Consider the following 11,186-nt stretch of genomic DNA (forward strand, 5'->3'; position numbering starts at 1 on the left):
CCCAGTTTTATTCCCTGACCGAGGGCACGCTCGGCACGGATGCTCTGGTACACAGCTGGCCGCAGGGTCGCAAGTATGCGTTTCCCCCAGTGAGCCTTCTTGCGCAGACCTTGCGCAAGGTCAGGGAGGACGGGGAGCAGGTCGTTCTGGTTGCACCTTACTGGCCCAACCGGGCCTGGTTCTCCGAACTAGTACTCCTCGCGACAGCACCTCCCTGGCTGATCCCTCTGTGGAAGGACCTCCTTTCTCAGAGACGGGGCACCCTATGGTACCCTCGTCCCGATCTTTGGACCTCCACGTGTTGCTCTTGGATGGGACCAGGCAGGTCGAGTACCCTACCACCAGCGGTGGTGGCTACCATCACTTCTGCTAGAGCCTCGTCCACGAGACATCTCTATGCGTTGAAGTGGAACCTCTTCGTCAACTGGTGCTCTTCTCGCCAAGAAGACCCCCGGAGATGTTCGATCACCGTCGTGCTTTCCTTCCTACAAGATGGGTTGGAGCGAAGGCTGTCTCCCTCCACCCTAAAAGTCTATGTCGCCGCCATTGCCGCACAGCATGACTTTGTTGAAGGTAAGTCTTTGGGAAGTCACGACCTGATCGTCAGGTTCCTGAGAGGGGCAAGGAGACTGAATCCTCCTCGCCCTCCTCTCGTTCCGTCTTGGGACCTCTCAGTGGTGTTAACTGCCCTGCAGAGTGCTCCATTTGAGCCTCTGCAATCAGTGGAGCTTAAGTTCCTGTCAATGAAGACAGCGCTCCTGGTTGCACTGGCCTCCATCAAGAGGGTAGGGGACCTGCACGCATTCTCTGTTGATGAAGCGTGCCTGGAATTGGGGCCGGCCTACTCTCACGTGATCCTGAGACCCCGGCCTGGATATGTGCCCAAGGTTCCCACCACTCCCTTCGGGACCAGGTGGTGAACCTACAAGCGCTGCCCCCAGAGGAGGCAGATCCAGCCTTGGCACTGGTCTGTCCAGTAAGCACTCTCCGCGCCTATGTAGACAGAACGCAGTGTTTCAGGACCTCAGACCAGCTCTTTGTCTGTTATGGTGGGAAGCTGAAGGGAAAGGCTCTCTCAAAGCAGAGGTCGTCTCACTGGATAGTGGACTCCATTGCTTTGGCTTACCAGCAGCAAGTGCCCCCTTGGTGTGACTGCCCACTCCACCCGGAGTGTGGCGTCCTCTTGGGCTCTAGCGCATGGCGCCTCGCTGACAGACATCTGTAGAGCTGCAGGCTGGGCGACACCGAACACATTCGCCAGATTCTACAATCTCCGAGTGGAGCCTGTGTCCTCTCATGTACTCGCTTCAACCAGCTAGTACTGGACCCACTCAGATGTCTTCGCTTGCTCGCCATTCCACTCCACGGACTGGATACGTGCGATATTCTCCTCAGATGAGTTTCCCCGAAAGCCCTGAGTTCCTCCAGCACTCCTGACATCGGCACCAGTGTCTATTGCCTGCGCGTCGGCTAGGTGCCTCCGTGTGCATGGTCCCTCCCCTGGGCGACCCCCACATTTGTATTTTCACTGTAAGCCTCTCTGAGCATGTGTCTTTCCCTTGGCAAGCCACCTTGCCCCCTGGGGTTGAAATATTCCACCTGCGGCTGGACACCCCAGTGTTCTCCATATGCATCCTTCGGGTCATATGTGTATTCTCTAAGCCCCCGCCCCCCTCTGGGCTGGCAATAATTGCATTTTTCCTAAACCTGGGATATGCCCCCCAGTGTACCTTGGTATTCCTGTGTTAAATAGGAGTCCTTCGTCCAAGCCAGTCTCACGACAGGGATCTCAGATTTACGCAGGGCACTGGAAGCAGCCGAGAAGGTGGCGTGATTAGACTAGTAACCCCATTCGTCGTCATCCGACGTAACTCGTAATGAAATCGAAAGGGAACGTCTCGGTTACGTATGTAACCCTCGTTCCCTGAGTAGGGAACGGAGACGTTACGTCTTCCTGCCACTTTCCGCTGTACCGCGGGAATCGCCTGAAGCTCAGTCTTGGCTCCTCAGTGAAGAAACATATCTGCATGTTGCCGGCGTCCTCCTTTTATACACACGAGGTAGGGCGGAGATACGCTATGCAAATTCCGCAGCCCCATGGCATTTCTTTGCCATTGGCTCGTTTTGTAATACTCGAAGTTGATAGGCTTTCTAAGCGAAACCCCATTCGTTGTCATACGACGTAACGTCTCCGTTCCCTACTCAGGGAACGAGGGTTACATACTTAACCGAGACGTTTTGTGGAATCACTGCATGCAGAACGGCTGATAAATATATTTTTGGATCAATTAGCCATTCCTCACCTGTGCCGTATGTATTGGAATGAACTCTGTCTCCAGTGAAATGCAATACTATGCATGGACAGAAGCTGTCACACAGTATATGTTGGTTATGAGATTTTGACACATTGAACACATTTTGAACTTGCATATGGCATTGGTTCAAAGATCACATACTCGAGTTGTCATGCTTAAGCAACTGTACCGAGTGTGTGAAAAGACTGAATATTTCATATTTAATTGATTTCCAACCCAATCGCATGAGAAAATGTAACTTTTTTTTACGATGTTTTTTATGATTTCATATGGAAACATATCATTAAAAAAAAAGAAAAAAGTAAGCATGAAGGTCATGAAGGAAGCATCCCCATCCCTAACCGTCACTGGGGCATAAACAGATCACCAAGGCTGCATTTATACAGTTAAATTAGTAATATTGTGAAATATTATTACAATTATATATAGATACATTAATTGTCATATTATTGTTCTGAAATCATTCACATATGCTTTTTGAAAAAAGGCTAACAACAGTTGTGTTTAATATTTTTTAATGGAAACTGTGATAATTTTTTTTTAGGATTCTTTGATAACAGTATACTTTATAAGTATTACATTACATTAATTTATCATTAATATAACAATAATACATCTTTCTGACCCCAAACCGTTTGAACAGTATATAAAGTAGATGTAGAATATTGGCCATTTGTCTGTCATTTCTTGACAATATTTATAATTTTATCAGTTTCAGTCTTCATTTTAATATCATTGCAGACCTCGCCTCTATGTAAGTTTCTTTGTAATTCCTCCTATGAAGACATATTTGCCATGTCAGCAACATCAATCTCATGCCAGTAAAGTGGCTAAACTGGAGCATGATTCTCTAACAATAGAAGTACAGTATGTGTGTACAATATGTCTGAAGGGCTTTGGGAATAGAGCATTTGGGAGGTCCAGAGATTGAAAGGGAGAGGGATGGGGGCTGGAGGGCTGGCATATTGCACCATGTAACAGCGGGATACTAAAATGCTGAGCGGACACAGCCTGTTTGGCCAAGCACAGATTCAGGTCCCCACGGGCGACAGGTATCCCCAAAGAGCTGACACATTGCTTTCTCGCCCCTTCCACTGTCTTCTTCTCCCTGCCTCTTTTTCTTTCCCATTCACTCCCTTGCTCTTGTCAAGGGAATTCTAGCAGGTGTCTGGAAGGTACCAGCTGTAATGTCTTACAATACATGTCTTCTTCTTAAACAACTTTTTCCCCCCTGTTTTTGGCATTACTTCACCTGGCTCAGACACTTGTCACCTCGTTCCCTTTAAAGTCCTAGTTCAAATCTCTCAGCGCTACTGTACAAGGACAACTCATCAAGCCAGATGGAACCAGTTAAATCCAGAGACCCCATTCAACCCCCTTTAACCTGCTCTCCTAAATAAATAACCCTTAGTTGTGCTTAATTTTTTGATGGACATATTTTTGTTTTGGAAACAGGTATGTCTTAAATCTTTTAACTGTCATCACCTAGAAGGCGTCACATTTTTTTTATACAGGGATGGACTGGAACAAGTGGATACTAAAAAAAATGTATGCAGAAAAGTATAGATTACTGACTCAGTCTGGTACCCTAACTTACTCTAACTGAATAAGCTGTGCCTGTGAAGAGAATAAATGATAATTGCACTTCTTGATCAAAATGCTCGTCTTGTTGAGATATTATTAATGTAAACAGGTCAGGTATGCCTTTTTTTCAAGATGTAATATAAGTCTCAAGTGTCCCCAGAATGTGTCTATGAAGTTTCAACTCAAAATACCCCACATTTCATTTATTATAGCATGCACTAAATGCCCCTTTTAGGGTGGAAGCAAAAACATGCTGTTTTGGTGTGTGCATCTTTAAATGCAAATGAGTTGCTGCTCCCTGCCTCCCTTTCCAGAAGAGGGCAGAGCCTTTACAGCTCCTGCTTGATACTACGGCAACAACAAAACTTGAGAACCTCACACAGCAAATATGTCTGAAATTGTCAATACCGGTGTTCGGCCTTGCATGTTTGAACCATCCGAAGCTAATGGAGAGATGTGTTGTAGAGTTAAATATATTCAACTTATGGATTAGCATGTTGCGTCATGATCATCTATAAATTGTTGTTCAGATGTTGGCAACTAACATCCCTTGTATTACTAAAGTATATATTATAGGTAACATCCCTTGCATTTATGAATAACACAGAAGTTGAGTGTTTTTGTGTTAAAAATAACGGCATAGCTTTGGTCTCTGTGAATACAGTCAGAGACAATGGTAACGTTAGCCACTTTCAAAACTGACTTTTTTCCCCCTCAGAATTGCAAATTATATTGTACTCGGTTACTAACGTAACCTCGGTTCTCTCTAGAGAGGGAACGAGTACTGCGTAATATCTTACGCTATGGGGTAAACCTCTTTTCTACGAGATATTGAAGCCAAAAATTATCCTTTAATTTTGATTAATGTAAAACGCTGTGCGGCAGCGTGCAGACATAGGCAAGACGGCTCGCGCGCCTATTGGCTGCCCTGCGGCAACAGCAGCAAGCCTATCGAGAGAGGCCCTGCGTGACGTGACATCCAATGGGGATGCTTCGCGCCCATTTCGTCGTGTCCCGCCAGAATAGGCGTGGCCTTGGCCTATAAATACGCTCGACAGGCTGATACAAACTGGTTTTCAACGCTGAAGCGAACCAGCGCTGTTGTATGCACGGCAAGATACGCAGTACTCGTTCCCTCTCTAGAGAGAACCGAGGTTACGTTAGTAACCGAGTACGTTCTCTTACGAGAGTATCTCTCGTACTGCGTAATATCTTACGCTATGGGGAACACAATGTAAGACGCCGTGCCTATTGGGATCCGACACCAAAGTCCCAAGTGCAGTAGCCCGGGGCTCATATAGTGCATAATCACCGTAGACTCACAGAGAGTCGGAGAAGAGAGGCTACCAGCATCATTCCCCACGAAATAGCATCCCATAGGAGCTAGTTATGTCAACAGGTATATCCCGCAGACAGGGTGAACGCGTTCAGCCTGAACTGGGCAAAAATACGGGCTATTCAACACCCATGGAGCTGTTCCATCGATCAGCGAGCGATACTCAATCAAAACTCAGCATTCTGCACCGGCGCAGCGGGACAGATAGTACTGAATTCTAGACCGACAGCAGCTTGGCCTGTAAGGCGGGAACTTCTAGGTTATAGAACCTTATAAATGTAGACGGCGAGGCCCAGCCCGCCGCCATACAGATATCATGCAAGGAAATCCCACTAGACCACGCCCACGAAGAGGCCACGCCTCTCGTGGAGTGCGCTCTGACACCGAAAGGACACTGCAGGCCCTTGGAAGTGTAAGCCAGTGCTATGGCATCGACTATCCATCTGGATAGGCTCTGTTTTGATGCGGTCAGTCCCTTGGAGCGTCCGCCAAACAAAACAAAGAGCTGCTCGGTCTGCCTGAAGACAGACGAGCGGGACACATAAGCTCTCAGCGCCCAGACGGGGCAAAGGAGATTAGCATCCGCTTCCTCATTGTTCAGCGGGAGGGCGTACAGGGAAATAACCTGGGCCCTGAACGTTGTGTTGAGGGATTTTGGCATGTACCCGTGCCTTGGTTTGAGTATGACTTTTGAGTCATTAGGCCCAAACTCAATACAGGACGCGCTTACTGAAAGCGCTTGTACACCGCATTCCAAATAATTATGCAAATGCTATTTTACACTGATTTTCCTAAACAGTCGATGCAAATGACAGTCAGTATAATTTCCAAGTGACTAACTTTTAGGGTATAAGTCGAATTTCATTGAACAAACCATCCAACGAAAACAGTATTTTTTTAAAAAAATAAAAAACTGAAAATGCACTGTTCCATTATATTATGCACAGCAGAGTTTGAAAACATTTTATAGGTTGTAAAGAACTGAAAATGGTCATTTGTTGAATTGGCAGCATAAGGAGATCATATTTACTGAAATCAAAAGCCATTTTAATCAAACTCATCTTAACAGGGCAAGTTACATGTTAACATAGGATCCCTTCTTTGATATCACTTTCACAATTCTTGCATCCATTGAACTTGTGAGTTTGTGGACAGTTTCTGCTTGAATTTATTTGCAGGATGTCAGAATCGCCTCCCAGAGCTGCTGTTTTGATGGGAACTGCCTCCCACCCTCATAGATCTTTTGCTTGAAGATGCTCCCAAAGGTTCTCAATAGGGTTAAGGTCAGGGTAGGATGGGGGCCACACCATGAGTTTCTCTCCTTTTATTCTCCATAGCAGCCAATGACACACAGGTATTCTTTGCAGCATGAGATGGTGCATTGTCATGCATGAAGATGATTTTGCTACGGAAGGCACGGTTCTTCTTTTTGTACCATGGAAGAAAGTGGTCAGTCAGAAACTCTATATACTTTGCCGAGGTCATTTTCACACCTTCAGGGACCCTAAAGGGGCCTACCAGCTCTCTGCCCATGATTCCGGCCCAAAACATGACTCCGCCACCTCCTTGCTGGCGTCGCAGCCTTATTGGTACTTGGTGGCCATCTACCAACCATCCACTACTCCATCCATCTGGGCCATCCAGGGTTGCACGGCACTCATCAGTAAACAAGACTGTTTGAAAATTAGTCTTCATGTATTTCTGGGACCACTGCAACAGTTTCTGCTTTTGAGAATTGGTTAGGGGTGGCCGAATAGTAGGTTTATAACTGCAAAGCTCTGGAGGATCCTACACCTTGAGGTTTGCGGGACTCCAGAGGTACCAGCATCTTCAAATACCTGTTTGCTGCTTTGTAATGGCATTTGAGCAGGTGCTCTCTTAATCCGATGAATTTGTCTTGCAGTAACCTTCTTCATCATGCCTTTATCTGCACGAACCCGTCTGTGCTCTGAATCAGCCACAAATCTCTTCACAGTACGACCACGCTTAAGTTTTCGTGAAATATCTAATGTTTTCATACCTTGTCCAAGGCATTGCACTATTTGACGCTTTTCCACAGCAGAGAGATCATTTTTCTTGCCCATATTGCTTGAAACCTGTTGCCTGCTTAATAATGTGGAACATCCTTCTTTAGTAGTTTTCCTTTAATTGGGCTCACCTACCAAACTAATTGTCACAGGTGTCTGAGATTGATTTCAGTGATCCAAAGAGCCCGGAGACACAATACCATCCATGAGTTTGATTTTAAAACCAAATATTTAATGTTTATGACAATTAATTCCAATTTGCATAATAATTTGGAACACGGTGTAAGTCCCCCACGCGCTTCATTGAAGCAAGAGCCACAAGAAATACCGTTTTGAAAGACAGGTGCTTCATGTCTGACAAATGGATTGGCTCGAATGGGGCACCTTTCAGGGCTTCTAGAACCGTAGAAAGGTCCCACATAGGGACTGAGGGAGGTCTGGAAGGATTCAGCCTCCGAGCTCCCCTGAGGAATCGCACAACGAGGTCGTTCTTCCCCAGTGACTGGCCAGACGTCGGTTTTGCAAACGCCGTTATGGCCGCCACGTATACTTTGAGCGTGGACGGGGTTCTACCCTTATCCAGCAGCTCCTGAAGGAAGGAGAGCACTTCCGTAACCCCACAGTCTACGGGTGAAAAGCCCTGAGCTTGACACCAGTTAGAGAACACTGACCATTTCGAGGAGTAGAGCCGTCTAGTAGACGGGGCCCTAGCCTGCGTGATCGTGTTTAACACTCCCTCCGGGAGGTTAGCGGGTACCCGTTGATGGCCCACACATGTAGGGACCATAACTCCAGGCGAGGATGCCAAATCGAGCCCTTTGCCTGAGAGAGGAGGTCTCTCCTCACCGGTATCGGCCACGGGGCAGTGCTGGTCAGCTGCATCAGGACTGGGAACCAGGTTTGGTTCGTCCATAGCGGAGCCACGAGCAGCACTGGCCATCCATTTTCCCTGATTCGTTCCAGCACTTGAGGCAGGAGCGAGACGGGGGGAAAAGCATAGAGGGGGCGTCGGGGCCATACGTGGGCCAGCGCGTCCCTGCTCTTGGAGAAAAAGTTCGGACAGTGAGCGTTTTCCTGGGACGCGAACAGGTCCACCTGCGCTCTGCCGAATATCTCCCACAACAGTTGGATCGTCTGCGGGTGCAGCGACCATTCCCCTCCTGGGACATTGTTTCTGGACAGTCTGTCTGGTCCCAGATTCAGGTGACCAGGCACATGCGCTGCTTTCAGTGAAAGCAGGTTGTGCTGAGCCCAGTCCAGGAGGCGTTTCGTCAGCGTGTAAAGGCTTTGGGACCTGACGCCGCCCTGGTGATTTATGTACGCCACCACTGACATGTTGTCCGACCGGACTAAGACGTGGCGGCCTTTTATCTGGGGACAAAAGCGCCTTAGCGCGTTGTCTACTGCCAGCATTTCTAGACAGTTTATGTGTAGGAGCTTCTCCCGTTTTGACCACTGGCCAAAGAACGGTCTGCCCTCGAGCAGCGCTCCCCATCCCGAGGTGGAGGCGTCCGTGGACACCACCATCACACTCGAGGGAGTCCCCAGACTCACGCCTGACTGGTACCAGTCGGCTTTTTTCCAAGGTTTCAGAGCCGAGACGCATTTCCTGTCGACCCTGAGGCGAAACAGACCAGCGGCCCAAGCCCCGGGCGGAACTCGTGCTTTCAGCCATAACTGCAGTGGGCGCATGCGAAGCAGGCCCAGCTGAAGTACTGAAGATGCTGAGGCCATGAGGCCCAGCATTTTCTGAAACCGTTTGAGCGGGACTATGGAGCCGCGGTGGAAGGATTTCACGGCGCGCTGAATGTTCAGTCCTCGCTCTGGCGACAGACGTGCTGTCATAGACAGCGAGTCCATCACTGTTCCCAGAACTGTTCCCACTTCGTGAATATACGGGGTGCTGGAGACAGGCCGAACGGTAGGACTGTGTATTGATATGCCTGGCCCTCGAAGGCGAATCTCAAGAATCGCCTGTGACGTGACGCAATCTGTATTTGGAAATAGGCGTCTTTCAGATCTATTGACATGAACCAGTCTCCCTGGCGCACGTGCGCGAGGATTTTGCTGGTTGTCAGCATTTTGAACTTGCGTTTCAGAAGCGCTTTGTTCAATTGTCGCAGATCTAGAATGGGTCTGAGACCCCCGTCTTTTTTCGGTACCAGAAAATATCTGCTGTATACACCCCCTTCGCTCTGAGCCTGAGATAAAGGTTCTATGGCCCCTTTGCTCAGTAGTTTCGCTATTTCGGTTTGAAGTAGATGAGATACTTCGTTGTCCACCGTGGTTTCGACAAGCGCCATGCAACGGCGGGGACGTCGAGCGAACTGTAGCGAATAGCCTCTCTTTATAGTGTTCAACACCCATTCTGATACCCCGGGAAGCATTGCCCATGCATTCGCGTGGATAGCTAGAGGCAGAATGATATCCGGGCTCTGGCCGCGGCACAGCGGCGGCTGCAGAGCTTCGGTGTGCTGAGACATGAACACTGTGTTTATAGTGTGCGAGGCGGGGGGCGCGCCGATCACGGCGGGCAGCCTGTTCGCACTCGCTTTCTCTATGACAAATTGTGGAGAGAGAACGAGCGGGACAAACCCCGTAGGGTTCAGCGTGTCTGTGAGTGAATGTGGGCGCGGGACAGCGGGCACATTTACTGCACTGAAAACACCGTCGGCTTGCGCTGACTGAATATGTGTTGGTTTCGTTTTTACAGAAACCGTGGGACACGCACTGTGTAGTGTTTGTGGGCACTGTGTCGTGGGCACATTCACTACATTTGCACAATCGACATGAGTCGATTTTATTTGTGCTAGCCCTGAACTGTGGCGGGCTGTGTCTGTGTGTGGGAATGGGCACTGTGACGTGGGCATTCTTACAACACTTATAACACCATCGGCTATGGCCGGGACACCACAAAATACACTCTTTATTGGATTTATCTGGGTAGCCTTAAAAACGGCTGTTGTGTGCAGGCAAGCGGGCAAATGAACCGACTTGTTGACTGCTAAATACACTGGAACAGTCATGGAACTGGACGAGCGAAATGTTTCGGTGAAAATCCGGCCGCAGCGAGATTTGAACACCGTCGCTTTCCTAGGATGGCTAGGAAGGCTTTGAGACCTCGGGCTTGATCTTAATCCTCGGCCGGGGCCCGCGCTGAGGGGGGCGGCGTCCAGCAGAGCGAGAGCGCGGTCTCTGTTCTAGGGGCCTGGCGGCGCTGAGAAGCGGTGGCGGGTGGTGCAGGCTGTGGCTGTGAGCTACGGGCAGACGGCTGTTTCGAGCGACCTGCTGCGGAGCTAGAGCGCTTCGGGAGGAAGTGCTTCATAGCCTGCGATGTCTTCTGAACCTCCTGGAATCTGTCCGCGAAATCTTTGACGGCAGATCCGAAGAGGCCCACTGGCGAAATGGGCGCGTCGAGAAACACAGAGCGCTCCGAATCCGTCATTTCAGACAGCGTTAGCCATAGGTGTCTCTCAGCCACGGTGAGAGAGGCCATGTTCCGCCCAACGGCCTGTGCAGCAGATTTAGCGGCGCGAAGAGCCAGGTCTGTAGCGCTCCTTAAATCCGCAACGCTGATCGATCCCACGCCTTCCTCGTCCATTTTTCGGAGAAGGTCGGCCTGGAAGATCTGCAGGATGGCCATTGTGTGTAGCGCCGACACAGCTTGCCCGGCGGCGGTGTAAGCGAGACCGTGCATGGCTGACGTCACTCGGCAGGCTTTAGATGGCAACACCGTCTGTGCTCGCCGTCCAGCAGAGGGCGGGCAGAGATGTGATGCTACCGCTGCTTCCACAGGAGGAAGAGAAAGGTACCCTCTGTCTTTCGCACCGTCCACAGTGGAGAATGCAGCAGAGACAGATGTACGCATTCTGGCCGAGAAGGGTGCGTTCCAAGACCTCGCGACTTCTTCGTGAAGCTCAGGAA

This window comes from Siphateles boraxobius, unplaced genomic scaffold, assembly GCF_051911475.1.
Source record: "Siphateles boraxobius isolate OS27281-9 unplaced genomic scaffold, OSU_SipBor_1 130, whole genome shotgun sequence".
Classification (NCBI taxonomy): domain Eukaryota; kingdom Metazoa; phylum Chordata; class Actinopteri; order Cypriniformes; family Leuciscidae; genus Siphateles; species Siphateles boraxobius.